Source organism: Panthera tigris, chromosome C1 (assembly GCF_018350195.1).
Source record: "Panthera tigris isolate Pti1 chromosome C1, P.tigris_Pti1_mat1.1, whole genome shotgun sequence".
Taxonomy (NCBI): domain Eukaryota; kingdom Metazoa; phylum Chordata; class Mammalia; order Carnivora; family Felidae; genus Panthera; species Panthera tigris.
In genome coordinates this window covers 129,964,072-129,981,386 of record NC_056667.1, presented here as the reverse complement: position 1 = coordinate 129,981,386, position 17,315 = coordinate 129,964,072, and the positions used below count along the sequence as shown (strand labels likewise).

The 17,315-nt window shown below is 36.2% G+C and overlaps 1 long non-coding RNA gene across 3 annotated transcripts in view; it reads right to left on the bottom strand.

Moving 5' to 3' along the window:
- The window catches only part of LOC122241322, a 70,060-nt gene extending 53,235 nt beyond the window's left edge, over window positions 1-16,825 (bottom strand). For 2 of the 3 annotated variants that reach the window (XR_006221391.1, XR_006221392.1), the window contains exons 1-3: window positions 16,744-16,825; window positions 11,166-11,228; window positions 3,408-3,469 (exon numbers count right to left, since the gene is read on the bottom strand). This is a non-coding gene — a long non-coding RNA (uncharacterized LOC122241322). Of the gene's footprint in view, window positions 1-588; window positions 637-3,407; window positions 3,470-11,165; window positions 11,229-16,743 lie in introns of those variants that run through there. The other variant, XR_006221393.1, reaches the window with a different exon arrangement.
- Between the last annotated feature and the right edge of the window lie 490 nt (window positions 16,826-17,315).

The following is a 17,315-nucleotide window of genomic DNA, read 5'->3' as shown; positions in this document are numbered from 1 at the left end:
GATTTTAAGATAGAATTGGGTGACACTTAACCTATCTTTGATGTTATAACTATAGGGTCATAGCAAAGATGACACAATAATAATTCACTTCAGATTTACTAGTTACAGGTCAGTGATTCACACACACAAGTGGATGCAGACGATAAAACATAATACTGGGAGGGGGTATGACTAAAATAACAGGGGGACCTGGAAGGTTGACAACAATTCTTATCTCCCATTTTAACATTTCCATACATTACTACAGTTATATCTACATGAAAACCAGGATTTTCAGAATAAACCTCACCAAGTTTTATTTGTTTTTGTGTGTGTGGTTGTTTGTTTATTTATTTTCCATTGATTTCTTTTTAAGTATCTTTCCCATTGTTCTAAGTGGTTAAACAAAACTGAGAAATATTCTATTTTTTTCACAAGTGGGCTTAGAAGTCATTAGATCTTGTGGGAATAATGTGAGTTTTTAAAAACAAGTAAGTTGAAAGACAAGGAAATGTTATTGAAAGCTGGCATCAAAGAGCAAAATTGCCTCAGAGATATAATTCAGATCATTGCAAAACCATTAGAAACAATTACCGGAGACTCACTGTGACTCTTCTGAGGAGTTAATTTTGAGGAAGGTACTGAATCTGGAAGTAACTGGAGTGGGTAACAACATGTAATAGGAAATGAAAGTATGAGCTTCTAACTATCTACGATTAACTGAATTCTAAGACAATAATGCAAATTGTACGTTATTAAAAGTGAATAAGAGTGAGTACAGTTAAAACTACTTATTCCTCATTTATGGTTTTCATTCATTTCTAAAGGACTGATAGATAAGGTTCTTAACACTAACATTACTTTTACTCTATTACTTGAGCTGAATTTTAAAACTGTCTTAACATTTGAGCCTTAAAAAATGTACTTTTAATTTTACTTGATTGTAGTACAGCTTTTTCTGAATATTTAGTGGTGGTAATAGTTTTCTGCCATTTCTAAGGGGTTGTAATAGGTTTCTAGTAGATACAAACAGAAGAAAGTTTGAAACCACATGCACTGCTTTTCCTAAATCTCAGAATGTGTTGGCAAAACTTTAAAGTTTCTAGATGTGGGGACACCTGGGTAGCTCAGTTGGTTAAGCATCCAACTCTTAATATTGGCTCAGGTCATGATCTCAGCATTACCATGTCAAAATTGTGAGATCTAGCCTTGTGTTGGGCTCCATGCTACGTACAGACTGCTTGTTCACTCTCTCCCTCTCTCTCTGCCCCTCCCCTGCTCATGCTCTCTCTCTCTCTCCAAATAAATAAATAAATATTAAAAAAAGTTTCTAGACATAAAAATTTCATGTACAATAGAAACAGTGGCACCCTACAGGGAAAAATTCATTGTACCCTCTATACTTTTTTCCTATGCCTAAAATGTGAGAGTAAAAATAACACATTGGAGAAATCTAAATATATTCAGATGAGTATGTTAATGGACAGCAGGCATTTCAATTATGAATAATTAGATTTCTAATTGCATTAAAATTCTAGTGATTATTATGGTGAAAAAACCCATAATTATCATGCCATCCATCACTAGGATTGGGCCTCTATCCCTTTTGTTTAATCATATTAAAGCTGAGATTTGTTTACCTGTTTCATTAGGATTTACAGAAAACCAGTAATATGCAAAATTTTGTCCTTAGAAACTATGATGAAGATGTGAACTATTAGGTACAGTTATAGGCCACAAAGTTTTCCATTTGTTTGAAAATATGAAGCAATCAATTTAAGTTTTACATAGACAATTAGGAAATAACACAAAAGTGAGAAGTAGGTGTAAGATGAAAAAGAATAGTCAGAATTACTAAATTGCAGGGAAAACTTCTAAAATTGAAAAATTGCCTTTTACCCTGGAGTTTATGTAAAGGAAACTTCCCTCGTAGAATCAAGGCTTCAACAACAACAATAAAAACTTTAATACATAAGGAAATTAGTAAGGATATTTCAGCACCCCTCAATCTCAAGTACCCACACACCTTCTCAGGGTCAGCCCAGCATCCAGTCTTTTTTATCTGGGGAATTCTATGACTGTTGTTTGCTTTTCTCTTGCTCAGATGGTAGGAATGTCTTCAGAAACCTTAGCCCTTTTTATCCTTAGCTTCTTTCAAAGATGGTGGTAAGTGCTTAGACTTTAATAGTTGTCCCCAACAACCTCAGACACTCTCTCTTTAGTTACAGTACCACTCTTTAGAGCTCCAAAGTTTCTGGCTTTCCTGAGGCTCAGTGAGAATTAGCTGGTACCACTGTACCTATGTGTTTATTGTATGTGAAGCATGTGGAGTCTTTTCCACTTAGCCCTTCAGAGAAATTAAAGCAATGCTAGGAATTTTATTCTTTCTTCTTATTCAAGAATGGTTAATAATTTTCCAAGCACAATACCCAAATGTGTGACATTTGATTACAAAAATTAGGGAAAGCTTAGACATGTGTATGTCTATTTGTATTATATTACATAGTTCATACATATGTATTTATAAAAGTGGAATCACACCATACATGGGTTTGTAAACTACTTTTCCACTCAATAATATATTTTTATGAATCTCTACTTCATTATTTTTAAGAGAATCATACATTCTATTGTTTAAATAAGGCAGTATTTACTATCCACCCTGCCATTTATTTATTTGTTTATTTATTTATTTTTAAAAATATATTTATTTATTTTTGAGACAGAGACAGAACATGAGCAGGGGAGGGACAGAGAGAGAGGGAGACACAGAATCTGAAGTAGGCCCCAGGCTCTGAGCTGTCAGCACAGAGCCCAACACAGGGCTCAAACTCACAAACCATGAGATCATGACCTGAGCCGAAGTTGGTCGCTCAACCGACTGAGCCACCCAGGCGCCCCCCACCCTGCCTTTTAGATGCATATAGATTTTATTCAACAAGCATGTACTGTATGCCTGACTGTATTCTAAGCACTTTATAAATATTAATATATTTGGTCATCATCAAAATTGTATGATCTAGGGTCTCTAATTTTTGGCAACAACAAGCTTTCAAGTGGTGCCTTTAGACTTGTATCTTTATATAGTCTTCAGGAAAGATTCTTAGGTGTGGAATTTCTGGATCAAATAGATAGGAATCATAACACTGATAGATACTGCTGAAAGCCCTTTGAAAACTGTCAGATTTAATTACATGAGAAGCATATAAAAGTGTACATTTCCCCACTCTTGCCATAATGTGCATTCTTTCTCTTTGAGTTTACTAAAAATTTGGCAAGTATTAGCTAGGTCCTTCTGAATAGGCAGTAAGCTCTGTGAAAGACCATGAACATAGAGGAGAAGTTAAAGACTGTAAATATAACAACGTGATAACAATAATAACAATGTTGGAGGCTGCTCTACACAAATAGAAGGTCTAGATAGTTACCACAGTTGAAATGTATAACTCCGGTTTTTTAGGGCTCCTTCTTAGCACAAGGACAAATTATCCTGTTGAAGAGAATTTAGAATACAAGTTAGTCACTTATTTATTAAGCATTAAATGTCTTACTGATGTTCTTCATCTTGATTTGCACCTCAGTTCCAGGAGCTGGTGTCCTAATTTGTCTTCTTCCCTGAAGATACTCTAAGAATCCTAGTATTAGTAACCTGTCCCTCTGAGTTCAGGACCATACCTTGGACATGTTGACCTTCCCAGACCCTCTTCAGAAACCCACATCCAAGAAATGAGTCCTACTAACTCCTACCTGCTGACTAGCATCCAAGCTTAATTAACTGCCTGCTGCCAATCTCTCATTGTCATATCTTATCATCCTGCCAGCCATCTACTTGAACCCCTGACTGAGAAGTTCTATCTGCATGTACAGTTGTATGTTGTCTGTTATGATGTCTTCCTTTCTGCCTGTCTTACAGCTTGTCTGCCTATCTGTCTGTAACCCATCAATGGTGCGCATCAATGGAAATAGGGATGGTAATGATTGCCCAACAATGTGAATGTGAATGTGAATCCCCAGTACCTGGGCAGAACACCTGCCCACCTTGTGTGGATTTTCTCTATTTGGTGCCTCGCTATGGCTGATTTGACTCACTGTTACTGACAGGCAAAGACTACTTAAAATGTCGTTACAAAATAAAGTGCTGAATTGTATTCTATGGGCTTTAAGTTTAGTGCTGTAATTGGAGGATCCATCCTATGGCAGAGTCAAACATCTGGAATAGCATCTGCAGGTAAAGAGTAAACAGCTGGTGTAAAATTGTACCCTAAACTCAGAGACCTTGAAAAATATGAACCTTATGTATCTTCTTTTAATGTTTATTTGAGAGAGAGAGAGAGGGAAGGGGAGAGAAGAGGGGAGGGACAGAAGGCGAGGGAAACAAAGAATCCAAAGCAGGCGCCAGGCTCTGAGCTGTCAGCACAGAGCCCGATGCGGGGCTCCATCCCATGAATTGTGAGATCATGACCTGAGCTGAAGTCAGACACTTAAACAACTGAGCCACCCAGTCACTCCCTTATTTATCTTCTAATACTGCTCCCCAGACTGGTAGGCTGGGATAATGTGCAATGTCAGCTCCATGCTATCCTGATTATTGCAGCATTTTTTTAGTGAAACCCCTGATTGATGAGTTACACTGGGGACATGTGACTTGATGTAACTTCTCATGTGGATGTGTACTCAGCATTAAAGTGGTCCTTACCTTTCCCAAACTCATGTTTTATATCTAATTGTGTCCTCTGCAGTGGAATGTGTCCTCTGTATGGAAGATACATTAAGATTTGAGATGTCTCTTTCAGCTGTTGTTTGTCTGAATATTATTTCCTGCATCGTATTCTTTAAATCTAAATGAACAGATGGGGACCTATCAGGTACTGGGGATTCACATTCACATTCACATTGCTGGGCAATCATCACCACCCTTTATTTCCAGAAAAACTGATCATCACAAACTGAGACTCTGTATCCATAAACTGCAACTCCTCACTTCTCCCTCCTATCAGTCCCTTGGTAACCACCATTTGACTTTCTATCTCTATGAATTGTCTACCCTAGATACCTCATGTAAGTGGAATCATATAACATTTATCATTTTCTGTCAGGTACATTTCACTTAGGATAATGTTTTCAAAGTTCATCCATTTTGTAGCATGTATCGGTATTTTATTCCTTTATATGGCTGTATACTCCATCATATGGAATTGTACATTTTATTTACCCATTAATCTGTTGATAGATATTTGGATTGTTTCTACCTTTTGGCTATTATGGACAATGCTCCTATGAAAATTGCTATGCAAATATCTATTCAAGTCCTTGCTTTCAATTTTGTTTTGTATATACCCAGAAGTAGAATTGCTAGGTCATAAGGTAATTACAAGTTTGATTTTTTGAGGAACTGTTGTAATGTTTTCCACAGCAGCTATACCATTTTATGTTTCCACTAGCAATCCATATGGGTGAAATTTCTACACATCCTCATGAACACTTGGGATTTTCTTTCCTTCTTTCATTCTTTCTTTCCTCCTTCCTTTCTTTCTTGCTTTTTCTTTCATGCCATTGTAATGGGTATGAACAAATATCTCACTGCGATTTTTTTTCAATATATGAAATTTATTGTCAAATTGGTTTCCATACAACACCCAGTGCTCATTCCAAAAGGTGCCCTCCTCAATACCCATCACCCACCTTCCCCTCCCTCCACCCTCTATCAACCCTCAGTTTGTTCTCAGTTTTTAAGAGTCTCTTATGCTTTCGCTCTCTCCCACTCTAACCTCTTTTTTTTTTTCTTCCCCTCCCTCGTGGGTTTCTGTTAAGTTTCTCAGGATCCACATAAGAGTGGTATCTGTCTTTCTCTGTATGGCTTATTTCACTTAGCATAACACTCTCCAGTTCCATCCATGTTGCTACAAAGGGCCATATTTCATTCTGTCTCATTGCCACATAGTACTCCATTGTGTATATAAACCACAATTTCTTTATCCATTCATCAGTTGATGGACATTTAGGCTCTTTCCGTAATTTGGCTATTGTTGAGAGTGCTGCTATAAACATTGGGGTACAAGTGCCCCTATGCATCAGTACTCCTGTATCCCTTGGGTAAATTCCTAGCAGTGCTACTGCTGGGTCATAGGGTAGGTCTATTTTTAATTTTTTGAGGAACCTCCACACTGTTTTCCAGAGTGGCTGCACCAGTTTGCATTCCCACCAAGAGTGCAAGAGGGTTCCCGTTTCTCCACATCTTCTCCAGCATCTATAGTCTCCTGATTTGTTTATTTTGGCCACTCTGACTGGCGTGAGGTGATATCTGAGTGTGGTTTTGATTTGTATTTCCCTGATGAGGAGCGACGTTGAGCATCTTTTCATGTGCCTGTTGGCCATCCGGATGTCTTCTTTAGAGAAGTATATATTCATGTTTTCTGCCCATTTCTTCACTGGATTATTTGTTTTTCGGGTGTGGAGTTTGGTGAGCTCTTTATAGATTTTGGATACTAGCCCTTTGTCCGATATGTCATTTGCAAATATCTTTTCCCATTCTGTTGGTTGCCTTTTAGTTTTGTTGGTTGTTTCCTCTGCTGTGCAGAAGCTTTTTATCTTCATGAGGTCCCAGTAGTTCATTTTTGCTTTTAATTCCCTTGCCTTTGGGGATGTGTCAAGTAAGAAATTGCTATGGGTGAGGTCAGAGAGGTCTTTTCCTGCTTTCTCCTCTAGGGTTTTGATGGTTTCCTGTCTCACATTCAGGTCCTGTATCCATTTTGAGTTTATTTTTGTGAATGGTGTGAGAAAGTGGTCTACTTTCAACCTTCTGCATGTTGCTGTCCAGTTCTCCCAGCACCATTTGTTAAAGAGACTGTCTTTTTTCCACTGGATGTTCTTTCCTGCTTTGTCAAAGATTAGTTGGCCATATGTTTGTGGGTCTAGTTCTGGAGTTTCTATTCTATTCCATTGGTCTATGTGTCTGTTTTTGTGCCAATACCATGCTGTCTTGATGATTACAGCTTTGTAGTAGAGGCTAAAGTCTGGGATTGTGATGCCTCCTGCTTTGGTCTTCTTCTTCAAAATTACTTTGGCTATTTGGGGCCTTTTGTGGTTCCATATGAATTTTAGGATTGCTTGTTTTAGCTTCGAGAAGAATGCTGGTGCAATTTTGATTGGGATTGCATTGAATGTGTAGATAGCTTTGGGTAGTATTGACATTTTGACAATATTTATTCTTCCAATCCATGAGCATGGAATGTCTTTTCCATTTCTTTATATCTTCTTCAATTTCCTTCATAAGCTTTCTATAGTTTTCAGCATACAGATCTTTTACATCTTTGGTTAGATTTATCCCTAGTCTCACTGCGATTTTTATTTGAACATTCCTAGTGATTAGTAATTAGTAATATTGAATTTTCATGTGCTTATTAACACTTTGTGTATTTTCTTTGGAGAAATGTCTATTCATTTCCTTTGCAATTTTTTTTTCAACTGAGTTGTTTTTTTCTTGTTGTTGATGATATGTAGGAGTACTTTATAATTTTAGATATTAATTTCTTATCAGACATATATTTTGCCAATATGTTTCCCCCATTCTGTGGATTTCCTTTTTACTCTCTTGAAAGTGTTGCTTATACACAAAAGTTTTTTTTTTCAATTTTGATGAAGTCTAATTTTTCTTATTTTGTTGTTGTCTGTACTTTTTGTATCATATTCAAGAAATCATTGCCAAATCCAATGTCATGAAATGTGTCTCCTATGTTTTCTACTAAGCATTTTAGCTCTGATTTTGATGCCTTTGATCTGTTTTGAATTAATTTTGGTATATAGTGTAAGGTAATGGTTCCAATTTAAATCTTTTGCATGAGGATATCCATATTTCTCAACACCACTTGTTGAAAAAAATGTCCTTTTTGCAGCAAATAATCTTGCACCCTTACCAAAAGTCATTTGACCGTATATGCAAGGATTTATTTCTGGACTCTCTATTCTATTCTGTTGGTCTGTGCATCTGTCTTTATGTCGATGCCGTATTATTCTGATTACTGTAGCATTAATACTAAGTTTTGAAAAGGAAGTGTGAGTCCTTACAATTTGTTATTTTCCAAGATTATTTTGTCTATTCACATTCTCTTGAAATTCCATGTGAATTTTAGTTTGGATTTTTATATCTCTGTGAACATTGACATGGGAATTTTGATAAGGATTGTATTCAATCTGTAGGTTGCTTTTGGGTAGTATTGTCATCTTAATATTGTCATGCAATCCATAAGCACAGATTGTCTTGTCTGACTTTGATATCAGGGTAATGCTGACCTCATAGAACAAGTTAGAAAGTTTTTCTTTCTCTTCAATTATTTGGAAGGTTTAAAGAGGATTGGTGCTAATTCTTTAAACACTTGGTATAATTTACCACTGAAGCCATCTGGTCCAGGGTTTTTTGTCGGAAAGTTTTTGATTACTGATCCAACTTCCTTACTAGTTATAATTTATTCTGATTACCTATTTCTTTATGATTTAGTCTTAATAGGTTTTGTGTTTCTAGAAATCTGGGTATATCATCGAGGTCTAAGTCTTCATTGGCCTACAGTTGTTCATAGTACTCTTTTACAATCCATTTTATTTTTGTTAAATAATAATCATCTCCTCACTTTCATTTCTGGTTTTAGTTGTTTGAGAATTCTCTCATTTTTTTCTTAGTCGTCTTAGGAATCCTGTTAATTTTTTTGATATTTTTGAAGAATCAACTTTTAATTTTATTGATTTCCCTATTGTTTTTATATTCACTATCTACCTGCTAACCTCTGTTTCCTTTCTTCTGCTAGTTTTGTGTTTAGTTTGCGCTTCTCTTTCTAGTTTCTTAAAGTATTAGGTTGTTGATATGAGGCCTTTCTCCTTTTTTTTAAATCTAAGTGTTTACAGATATAAATTTCCTTCTCAGCCCTACTTTTGCTGCATCCCATAACATTGGGTAGGTTCCACTACCTTTGCTTTGAGAGGAAAATTTGCAATGGGCTTGATGACTCCAGGTAAAAAATGTGCTGTGCCAAGAAAGGGGCAGAAAAAAGGCAAGTGAAAATGCCATGACATCTCCACCTATTGAAGATGTCTTTTTTTTTTAATTGGGTATTTCCTTGGCTGATTATTTTTTCATGGTCCTATAAAGTTAGTTCAATAAATTTCTGGTAGTTTTTGACATTTTCATGTGGAATGAAGGCCTGGAGGTTCCTCGACTTCCATTTTGCTACATCACTCCAAGATATTATTTTTAAATAAAGAATTTGGGGGACACCAGGGTGGCTCAGTTGACCGTCTGAATCTTGATTTCTGTTCAGGTCATGATCTTACGGTTTGTGGGTTTGAGCCCCTGTGTGGGTGCAGAGCCTGCTTGGGATTCTCTCTCCCTTTTTCTCTGCCCCTCCCCTATTCTCTCTCTCTCTCTCTCTCTCTTTCTCTCTCTGTCAAAATAAATAAATAAAAATATAAGAATTCGTTTGGAAACAAAATTGGCTTTCATGATTGGGTCACTGTGTAAGTATACAGTATAAACGTGGATTTAAAGTATAGAATTAATACCTATGATGGAGCTGATATAGGGAACACAGATCTAGGTCTACGCAACTTAGGTTCATATTACAGATCCCCCCAATCATTATCTCTTTGTCTTGGGAAATTCTTTAGACTTTTTCATGTCTCAGTTTCTTTATCTGAAAAATCAAGATAATAATAACAGATACTTGAGGTTCAAATGTGTTAATAGATATAAGCCCTTAGAATAGTGCTAGTCACATGTTTGGCTACCAACATATGATTAAACATTATAAATATATACAATTTGGTGCATACCAGTACTATAAAGAATATTTCTTAGGGTGCCTGGGTGGCTCAGTTGGTTGAGCTCAGTCAGTTGAGACTCAGGTCATGATTTCGTGGTTCATTAGTTTGAGCCCCATGTCGGTCTCTCTGCTGATAGCTCAGAGCCTGGGGCCTGCTTCAGATTCTGTGTCTCCCTCTCTTTCTCCCCTTCCCCTGCTCACAGTCTGTCTCTCTCTCTCTCAAAAATGAACATTAAAAAAAAGAGAATATTTCTTTGAGGGATGCCTGGGTGGCTCAATAGGTTCAGCATCTGGCTGTTGATTTCAGCTCAGGTCATAATCTCATAGTTGGGAATTTGAACCCCGTGTCAGACTCCAGGCTCGGCATACAGCCTACTTAAGATTCTGTCTTTCCCTCTCTTTCTGCCCCTGTGTACTCTCTCTCTCTCTCTCTTTCTCAAAAAATTAAAATTAAAATTAAAAAAAAGAATATTTGTTTATATAATCAATCTCCTAAACAGTTTTAAATTATTGGTAAAATTTAATTATGGTGACTTTTCTGTCTGCATATACTAATGAATCATGAACATGTTGCTTAAATATTTAGATACTACTTTTTTCAATATTCTGTTACTTCAGAATCTCACAAAATAAAATTTATAATTAATTTTAATTGAAAATTACCCCAAAATGTTCAGTTATATTTTATGTTTATCCATTCTTTCCAAAAAGCACTCTGATAGACTGTCAACAGAAATAAGAATCTTTACTCTTAACTGAGTCTATTTATGTACCAGATATCATTCTAGTACTTGATTTACAAGTATTTTTCTCACAGATACCATATGAAGTATGCATAATTATCATCTTCTCCTTACATTTAAGAAACTCTAATTAAAAAATAATTTTATCAGACTCATATCTCTATCAGCGAAAGATTATTTTATAGACATATGAGTTGGCAAAGCTAACACTATTGCTGTAATACTGTACAACTCATTTTGTAAAAGCAAGATTAATGACAGAGGATTTTTATTTTACCATTTTATTTCCTGCCAATTTTGCTGTATTTGTTTAGCCTATAAATCAGAGCATAACTCAATCTATAAAATATTATTACAAATGGGAGTTGCTCAAAAATATGTAACAACATATAAGAGAGTCATTGTGTCTTATCATTATAATTTTTACTAAGTCTGTGGCTGTAGCGTTCTAAGAAGAAGAAAGGTCACTCTTTTCATATGAATAAAGCTTCACTTTGTCACATTGTAAGGGATTTCTAAGATTTAGTCCTTAGCAAAATATCTTATCGCTTTTTTTTTTTTTTTAATGGCAACAGACACGTCTGCCTCCCGCCTTATGAAATTGGCAAACAGGTACACGCTGACAAGGAGGTACCTTATCTTCATTGTTCCAATGATGTAGAACTCACAGGCAATGTTTTGGATGCCAATGACAAATCTAAGGATAGGGATAGAAATAGCGATGATGATAATGATTTCCTGAAGGGTAAGAAAACCACCTGGGAAAACTCTACTTCAATCTTTCATTATAAAATTCATTTTTGCAGAAATACCGCCTTAGAGTGAAACCTGGTTCTGTCCTTCACTTTACCTTTAGTGTAAAGAATCAAGTGAGCAGAAACCAACTAACATCAGGGGATTTTATTTCTTTGTTTTTGGAAAGCAAGTGCCTGCCTCTTTCTAGGATAAGTGCTCATTTACTCCTGCTTCCTGACTAATATCTCTAGCATAGTATAAATATTGCACTTAACAGTGAAAAATCAAGTTAGATTTAAGTCATCAAGTAAAATTTAAGTAATATTGCATGTTCTTTGTTAAATATGACAGAAAAATGTATATTTACAAAAAGGTCTATAGCAACTGTTTTAAGATGTTAGAGAAACATATATATTTTAAAAGAAAAATTTAAGCAAATTGTTTAAAGTGTTAAACTCTCTTCAAAATTCACCTATCTAGAAAGAACTACTTTCTTAGTACTGTCACCTTTGCAAGAATTGGCAAACATTTTCGGAAAAAAGGGCCAGAGAAAATATATTTTTGGATTTCCCAGCCATTCGGTCTCTGTTGCAACTATTCAGCTTTGCTGTTTTAGCATGAAAGCAGCCATGGAAAATACATAAAGGAGTGGGTATGGTTGTGTTCCAATCCAATTTTGTTTACAACAAGTGGAGTACCAGATTTGTTCCACAGGCTACAGTTTGCCACCCTGTTCTGTAACATAGTTACCAAAGCTTTGGTATATCTTGGGGATTGAAACATATTTAAGTTCAATGTCAGTGAGGAGTCTGGAAAATTTTCATTAAGGAGAGAATCTTGAAAGAGTGGTATACATTTCAGTGCACTGAATTTTATTTATTAATGCCAGCAATCTGAAAGAATCTCTAAAGTATCCCTTATGTATCTAATCCTTATTCTAGGTCGATGTTGCTTAAATTACAATCAGACATTAATTTAGGAGCTCTGCCTTTGCCACAGTGAGTCACTGCTCCCCTAGATCATCACAAAGCCTTTAAAGGGGATCTAATAGAAAGTGGTGCGACTTCCCCTTTGAAGAATGTCATGGGAAGAATGATAAATTCATTACTCGCAGTCGAAGTTCAAGATCGGTGGATAGCTCTGTTCGCAGCTCTCTCAATTTGATTAAAAACCAATGGGCTCATATCTAATAAACATACCCTTTCAATTCCCGCATGTAATTTAGAGAGAGCAGCATGAAAATACCCATCAATGTGCTGCTGCACAGTCTGGGGGGATGTAAAGACCTCGCGATGTAATCCACGGCTTCCTTGACTAATGTCTCCAACATGACTTGTTCATCTCCGCAATGATCAAGTGGCTATTAAAGATAAAACTGTGCTAACCTTTTCAAAAATTAGAAGAGCATGACTACAAGTGAAGCAACAATGGCTTCCCGGAGAGGCTGCCGTAGAAGGGAAAGATCACCCTATCCAGGCAAGAGTAATGTATGCATTATTTATACAGTGTGTCTGGGGTCTGCATGAAAGATGAAATCCCTGTCTGGGAAGTGCCTTTCTCAGCAGGACTATTTTAGTTAAAGTGCACAGTGGAGTCTGCTGCATTTCCATCAGCCGAGTAGAAATGGAGAAAATGGGTGTAATTTTTTCTCTTTTGGCTGGAGTCTGTGTAAAAACAAGACTAATGAATAACATAGTTGAAAATACATGGGATGTTCTAGTGTGACATTTGAAAATTATTATAAAGGAGTAACAAACAAGTACTTATGTTATTAGCTTCTTTCTCTAAACCTTCTTTTAGAGTTACCTTTTTTAGCACATACTGTTCTACTCCTAAAGAAAAGAAACTTCTTTCTTCTCAAACCTGGCAACTTCTGCTTTCTACTCTGCCAGAAACCTTCTTGGAGGCAATAAAGCACTAAGTTGAATACCTGATTGAATGACTGAAAAGCAAAGAGACAATGGGGCACCTGGGTGACTCAGTTGGTTGAGCATCTGACTTCGGCTCAGGTCATGATCTCAAGGCTCATGAGTTTGAGTTCGAGCCCCACATCGGGCTCTGTGCTGACTGCATGGAACCTGGACCCTGCCTCAGATTCTGTGTCTCCCTCTCTCTCTGCCCCTCCCCCGCTCGCACTCTGTTTCTGCCTCTCAAAAATAAATGTTAAAAAAAAAAACTTTAAAAAAGAAAAGCAAAAAAAAAAAATACTTTTACAAATTAACATTAGAAATATTTTGCTCCAGTACTTTGGCCAGTATCTCAAGACCTTGTACCTTAAATTAATCTTTTCAATATTGTCTAACCAAATTAAAATTCTCACATTTCTTTGAGTTCAACTAATTGTTTCATGATTGTATGCCTTTGAAAATGCTGTCCTCACTGCTTAGAATGAATTTTGCCCTTTCCTACTTGATCATTCTGGACCTTCCAGTAAAGTTACATGTGCTTCGTAGGGTATACCTATGTATGGGTGTAAAGTGACCCTGTCAGCATACTCTGATTCATACTTAAAGAATTAGTTCATTGTTCTTCTATGAAGGCATCTCTACCTTCAAGGTTGGTAATTGCCTTTCCTGTATATCTGCAGCCTTTTATGTACATCTCATCCTATTTTAAATTTATCACTTTAAATTATAACAATTTTTGTGTCTATATCCTTGCGATAGAAACAGAAAATATAATCCTAATCATATCACCAAGTCTACCTTAGATAGAAAATATAACTGCAGTAGAAGATAAAAGCCTTAGTTAACAGTTCTTAATAAGAATCTTGAGGGAGACAGTTTGCAGTAAATTAAATTTAAAAATAAATAAATTTTTAACAATGAGTACAAATTCTTTGTTACTTTGCCCATTGAGAGGAGTTGCCTCCCCAACTCCCCCCCCCCACCCTCTTGAAGTGGCTGATTTTGTAACTAGATTACATATCAGCCATATATATATGTATGTAACATATGTTACTTTCTGGGACTTTTGAGGCAAGATCACAAGAAGCCTTGGAGTTTCTGTCTGGTTATCCTGAAACACTTGCTTCTCAAGACACTCTCCTTGGAATGTTCATACTTAGAACTCTGTTACCACATTGTGAGGAATCTCAGGCAACTTCCAGAGAGACCCACGTGGTGAAGAATCAAAGCCTCCAAATGACAATCTGAACTTATTTCCTAGTCAACAACTAGCACCAATTTGTCCTCATATGAGGACCAGTCTTGAAGTTGGATCATCCAGCCTCAGTCAAGTTGTCCTAGCTGCTGCCACACAGAAGAAAAATAAGCTCTGCCCAACTTGATTATTGTTGTTCTAAGCCTCTAATGTTGGGATATTTTATAATGCAGCAATAGATAACTAGAATAATGATGACACGTCGAAGAGCAAGGCTGTGCTTAGTCATATTCTTACAGAGATGAGGGAAACGTTAGTAAATACTTAGATGATCCTTATACCAAACATCTTTGATTGAGTTTCCTCTAAATAGACCTTACTCTTCTGATACACACCACACCAAAATAATGCTTTTAGAGAGAAAAAAAAAAAAAAATATATATATATATATAATAGTTAAAGAAAAAATATATAGCATCATTAAATGGTGAAACTTAGGGAGGTACCTGAGATCGTCTGCCACTTAATAGGAAAAAAAAAAGTTCACATAATTAGGTGACTTATTCTAAGTCACATAGATAGCGACAGAAATGGTCAAGATTTGCACTTTATTCTAGGTCTGAGTTATTGAAACTTAAATATGAGTAAAAGAATAAAGAAGAAGAGGAGGAGGAAAGATACATAACATGTAATCAGAGTTTCAGTTTCCCAAAACTCTCAAGTATAAATAAAGCATCAGTTAAAGGACCTTTAAACATACAAGTCCTCCTGTATTAGCATTAGCCTATTATTATTGCAGGACTGTGTTCAGTGACAGATGGTTGGGTCACTCAGTTACTGGGGAGATATAAATATTTCAAGACTGATTATATATGGATCTTCAAATGAGAAGATAAAAATATTTTTATAACCTAGCTTTTCTTGCATTAAGAAACTCCCCTTATACACCCACAAACAAATGTGTTCATATAGAACATCTAGGACTATTTATCATGAAGAGTCTCACAAAATGAAAACAAAACCACAATAACTCACTTTAATTGATGATATTTTCAGGAGTGTTCCTAGAATAAGACCCTCATTTCTTGGCACATTACAGGTGCCTAGTACTCTATTCTTATTTTACAAAACCTTAAAGAAAACTGGTTGAGAAAATTGAGTACAATTAGGATGTGAGAATTGATGGCAAAGGACTGGAGATTAAAGCTTCTTTTTTCATTATGGGAGCTACAACATAGTCTCTTGGACTTTGAGGTAACCTGTCAGTGAGTGGCTGTGCAGATACTTGTGAAGGGAATGGTAATATTGAGAGGCTACTTCTTGCATGCTTAAATTTGTATACCAAGAACTATACCAAAAAAACACGTGTTTAGAAATACCTCTGATCTCAATTCTCAAAGCCCATTTTCCAATCTTATTTGCACAAACACAGAGTTTCACCTCTTGCTTTTTTTTTTTTTTTTTTTTTTTTTTTTTAACCATACATAGGATTCCACCTCTTTCCTGGCTCTTCTCCTCAGGGCCAACATAAGGCTATCTACTCTCATATTGGTTACCCTCTTGATAGTGTTCTCTTCTTTTTAGTATGAAACCACAATTAAGCCATTAACCATAGACAAAAAGAGCTATCATTTTAGATACAATTGTGCTTTTAGTCCTGAAACAAACATTCCTTAGGGATGGACTAAAGAATCTTGCTTAAAGTGGCAGAAAAGGAAAATAGAGGAACAAATATTTCAAACTACTTTTTCATATAAATGACCCTACTAGTCTTGGGTATAAGTTAAGGAAAATAGAAGGCTCAACCCTGTCTGGGTTTTAAGTCTGATTGAATGGCTGGGCCTCTCCTAGGATGAGGAGAAGTGGCTATGAACCAGATTTGGCACGAAAGATCAGTTTCATTTTGTACATGTTCAAATTGAGATGGTGCATATCTGAAGGGAGATGCCAAGTTGGCAGCTGGATAATTGTGCCTAGAGCTCTGAAGAGAACTTGGGGTAGAGTAAAATATATGGGAGAGTTGTATGATGGTGAAGGAGATGCCAAGGAAAGTGATGGGAGTAGGTGAGATTGTGCAGAGAGGTGGTATACAGTCAAGACTGATTTAAAGGCTGTATAGTGGAGGGAGCCATGATTAAAATAATTGAAAATAAGAGTTCAGAGAGATAGAAGGAAAATGAGAATGGTATGATACTAGAGAAGCTAAGGGGGGTGGTGTTTCAAGGAGAAAATAGTCACCAGCATCAGATATTCTTCACAAGTCAAGTAAGGTGACAACTTCAATCTCATTTTAACCACACCTGCTACTCTCCATTCATACAAATTTTTAGTTTCCTAAACATACCATGATCTCCCTCACTTCTGAGGTTCCATACCTGTGACTCAATCTGCCTGGAGTAAATTTACTCTCCTTATTATTGAGTTAGTCATTGTTGATTCTTTAAGGCTTCAACTTACAAGTTATGTCCTATGGAAAACCTTTCTGATCTTTCTCAAGGTAGGTCATAAACTCATCCTATGAGCTCACAATGCAACTTGTACTTTATTTTTACAACTTTCTAAAAAACTTTTGTTCCTTCCTGTTGAACTTAAACTTTCATGGTAATTGAGATCACACTTATTTTGTGTACCACTTTATTCCCAGGAGAACTGGCACATAGTAAATACTTATTTAATATATGGTGAATTAGTAAGTAAGTGGAAGAGAAGGTTTTTATTTAAAAATTGTCCATCTTGGCTTTTTTTTCCCCCAAGGCTTCCCTGATCTCTGGATGTTCCTCTTTCTCTTTTGAGCCACCTATAATTCTGTCCTTAAACGTTGGTATTCCCAGGTTTCAGTGCTTGCCCATTTTCTTGTATTAATCCACTCCTTTGCACACATTGTTTTTTTTTTTTTTGCTATATCCTGATCAATACCATATATTGATCTTTGACCCCAATTCTCTCC